General features: G+C 44.7%; 1 non-coding gene across 1 annotated transcript; it reads left to right on the top strand.

The window, feature by feature from the left end:
• Positions 1–4,105: 4,105 nt before the first annotated feature.
• On the top strand, positions 4,106–4,177 carry TRNAW-CCA (transfer RNA tryptophan (anticodon CCA)). Its single transcript has one exon. It is a non-coding gene; the product is annotated as a tRNA-Trp (tRNA).
• Positions 4,178–4,445: the final 268 nt, after the last annotated feature.

Genomic DNA, 4,445 nt, shown 5'->3' with positions numbered 1-4,445 from the left:
GAAATCTGGGATACGGAGATTGCAGGAAATAGCATTAGCTCCAGAGATAAAGGTCTCATTGAAGAATACATTTTCTCCTTGCTTAAAAGTGAAGACGATAAAACTGAAGATGCATTTCGCCGGAAGATGACTAAGTTTTACAGGGTAAACTCAAAGTTAGCTTAATATCTGTAGCTCGCATTCGCAGAATTAAAACGAATTTCCCTATATTACCCTGCATTTTTGAGACTACTCCGCCAAACAAGACCTTATGCTCAATGCTAGAACGTTGAAGAAAGGCTGTCAATGCTGATCGGCTATTCCGCTTAAACGATAAAAAGGCGCAAACTGCTTCGGCAAAGTGCAAAATACTAACAAAAATAGTAGCAAGAAAGCCTCTTTTGCGCATTGCAAACGTCGAATTGATGACAACTATTCTGCAGCGTGTGATACATTCTATACACGTGTGCAAGCGCCCATCAGACGCAGTGCAGGTTCTGAGAGAGAGAGAGAGGGCGGTTGCCGACAAATATGTAAGCAGGAATTACGAACGCAGCTAAGCGCCTGAATAATATAGTGAAAAAAATTGATAGCCTCCAAGTGCTACTTTTTTCTTATCATCCATACATTCTTTCTCTTTTAGGAATTCGTTACAAAATAAATGACGATGATATTATTCCACCGGGACAAGAACATTTCACAATAAATAGGAGTTCAAGACGCGGAGATGAGAAGTCATTTTCAAGTCATCCTTTCGGATCATGACTTGAGCAAATTCTTGACCATGAAAACGACGTTTTGACATCACCACTTGATAGACTTACATACTTGCTGTGTGCCGTCTATCGTGCTCCCGCTTCTGCAGTCACATTTCATAAAAGAATATGACAGCCTAACAACCAAGAGGTTCTCATGATTTAAGTTTAGTATGCTTAAAATGAAACAATTTGGCCTATGTGACCGGTGCTTCTGCTGGTGTGCTCATGGACATTATGTTAGGTACCCCGCCGTGGTGTTGCAGTGGTAGAGATCCCGACTTGTGCTCAAGGAAACTTGATCGAACTCCGTCCGCAGCGGCCCCTTGTCGATGTGGACGAATCGCAAGGCGCCCGTGTGTTGTGCGATGTCAGTGCACGTTAAAGAACGCAGGTGGTCGAAATTTCTCGAGCCTTTGACTACAGTTTTTCTCATATAGCGTGAGTCACTTTGGGATGTTAAATCCCAAAAACAACCCAACCAACATTACGTGAGGTTTAAATCTCAAGCAGTTTGTACGAGACAGTAGGCGTAATGTTGCTCTTTTGAACTTGCTTTTTTAGAAATGCATCATTTCTAGATGGTCATTCAATAGAAGAACCTGGTACCACAGACCACCGCTTGCTGCTCTTTTCATGGCCCATACTTATGCTTAAAGACACTCTAAATCTGTGTTACATGCACGATTTTAATCATGCTAACGACACTTCTGTTGTCGGTTGTTTGCGAATGGCGCTCGGCTGGGTTGGCAGTGATGATGTTCATTGTTTATAGGGTGTCTCAAGAAATTTATTCAATTTAAATTAGCGAAAACTTCAATGGGAGGACAAGTGGGAGGAGTGAGGGTGGTAATGTGATTCACTATATGCGGGGGAATCTCAAAAAAAAAAAGTCAATTCGCGGAACATCCACTGACTTGCTAATGGCGGACATCAACAAGAGGATATGCGTTGGACATAAACAGGGCGCTGGTACTGGAAAAATGACATTCATGAAGACATCGCAGCATCGAAAATGCAGCCTTCAAACGTTCACATATTAACGGGATGTCCAGCGAATACTTGTGCAGTAATGGGTGGCGGATCCTCGGTCGCTTTCATGCATGCTATTAGCTTAATCACTGATTCTTTAATTTGTGTCTCTGTTATCCCGCACTTATTTTCTACAGAAATAAAATAGCTGATTGACGATGGAATTGCATAAACATGACACCGGTGAACAATTTCGAAAACGTACTTCTTCACAAGAACAGGTTCTGGTCACCCTGGTGCAGTATTTAACTTCACACTTGAGAACTCCAATAAGCCCAAATGGTTCTATTTAGGATTTGTTTTTGTTTTTTTCTTGCGACACGATTTAGACTTTCAAGCCTCCATGCGCAACTATATATTCCCACAACACACCTCCTTGTACCCCCACACAACACAGGTTTAAAACATAAGCTTTAATATGTGCTACCATTCTCCAAGATTGTTCATAAGCACAACTAGCTACTGCTCATGCGACAGTTTATTGTGCCTCGCTACAGCTGCGCCGTGCGCTGGTTCTTTCTGCTTGCCGCTGGCCGAACTGCGAATATCAGCTTAGTCCCGTGACCACAAGCTGCGCAGTGCGCTCCTCTCCCGCCTCGCAGTTGGTTTAATCCGGTGTGCTTGCAGCCACATGACAGCACTTTGAAAGGTATATATAAGTTGCTTAACTTCGGCTTTCATAATCCAAGCTATGAATGATGCGCTGCATGTCCCGTCGATGTCCATATACTGTGTCGCAAGAGTGACGCTGAACGAACGTCCTGCTGATGTATACAGGCGTGAGGCCTACTGAGCTTGCTCCAGTTGACTAGAACGAGCATGGCTGAACCGCGGCAAATTTTTTTTAGCGAGAGCTTCATTCGTCTACCAGTGGAGCATTTCTCTGTGGAAACGCTCTGGATTGTGTGGAATGCGCCGGGGAGAGGAGGGGCAGGTGCGAGGGGCGTGGCAGCAGAGCCTCGCTGCCGGGTGCGGCCGCCGCTGCCGCACGCGAAGCCACGCGGATGACACGTGGTAACCATGCGCGTAACTGCGCATACGCTGCTACGTGTATAAACGGAGCCGAGACAGGGCGGCCGCAGCACAGTCGTTACGCATGTACAAAGAGAGTCGGGCCGTTGCTCAGCAGCGGTATGGGCTAGGAGGGGCTCAGTTCTTCGGACACAGTAGTTGTCGCCAGCCAATTGGCCATTCAGCAGAGAATAAATGAATACAGAAAGGCCAAGCGAGCAGCAGAGACGCCTGAACAGAGAGAACATCTCGCCATGTGCGGACGCTAGGATGTAGAGCGTAATAGGCGCACAGCAGCTCAGATGGAGCCTTCGGAAGATCAAGGGGAACCGATGAGAGCACAGAAGAGGATGCAAAATCTCTTCGTGTAACTAATCATGCAATTCGACTCTCAGAAAGTTCATCCGCGACTCGAACATTTGAAGCAGACTTCGTGAGCAATACGTTTGGACACATGTGCAGCGTGTGCGAAGGACTGTGGACGCGTGTTACTATACCGATAATCGGGTCGTCCTTTTATGTGTATGAAATAAAAGAAATGATGTGTACATCGATGTCTCTTCATTGCTAATTAATACAAGCTCAATGTCGAAAGCAGAGGAAGGTATATCTCGCTAGGTGTATCCTGCCGTAGCCGAGATAAGCCACTGCCCCCTTTTGTAGCGAGAATTACATGGGCCAGTCTCTCAATTTCGCCGATATCAAGAAGAAAAAGGCAGATAACTGAGTAGTTGGTAGAGGCGAACGACAACCGCGAGCTGATGGGACAGAAAGTTACTTTGAGCGTTATGATGGTGGTGTTAAGTCTTATTTAGAAATTAAGGTTCTTTTTTTTTTGTACCTTGGGGAAATCACTGCTTCATATGTCGCAGCCCGAAACTATCGAACGCGTTTTCTTAGACTGCTGGAATGCCCTTTTTTCTGGGATATTCTACAACGAATGATTAAAAAGGACCTACCCGTGGATGCATTCGGAATTCGATTTTTACCAATTGATGATGATGATGATGATGGGCTACCGCAGGACATGATCATGTTATTGGGCCTGCACAGTACCTGGCGATCCAGAATGGCTTTCAAGCATGCAGACACTGATGCGAAGAAAATACAGCAGTATTTTCGAGAAGCCGTTTTGATTACTAATGTTTTCAAGACACAAGACCAAGTGCCTGAGTGGCTTCCGAGAATGGAATTGTTGCTGCACATGCCTGATTTTTAATCGATCACGTAGCCCGAAATCGCGTTGTTTTTAACCCATGTTGCGTATTTGTAGAGTTATGTTCTTAACGTGTAAAATATGATTAAAAATTTGGCAATAGAAAGAAAAAGACCCGGTGGCGCAACGGTAGCGCGTCTGACTCCAGATCAGAAGGTTGCGTGTTCAAATCACGTCCGGGTCATATCTTTTCTTCTTACTGCGCACAGCAAGATTTTTACAAAAAGGCAATATATAGTGTCATATTATACGAGCAATGAGTCCACATATCCTTGCGACGCTTTTATACATACCATTATTCACTGGATAACCGCTCACACCCTTCGAAAATGTTACAAAGTGAAGAGGACGTCCCGCATTCCTTCCTTAAAAAATTGGAATATCATAGCTATAATCGATTGCTTTCCCCACTTGTTTCGGTTTCACCAGCCAAGCAATAATTATGACGTGTA

Source organism: Amblyomma maculatum, chromosome 5, assembly GCF_055883805.1.
Source record: "Amblyomma maculatum isolate TAMU_Amacu chromosome 5, ASM5588380v1, whole genome shotgun sequence".
NCBI classification, from domain to species: Eukaryota; Metazoa; Arthropoda; class Arachnida; order Ixodida; family Ixodidae; genus Amblyomma; species Amblyomma maculatum.
Note: the sequence above shows the minus strand (reverse complement) of the source record. Positions and strands in the feature narration are given on the sequence as shown.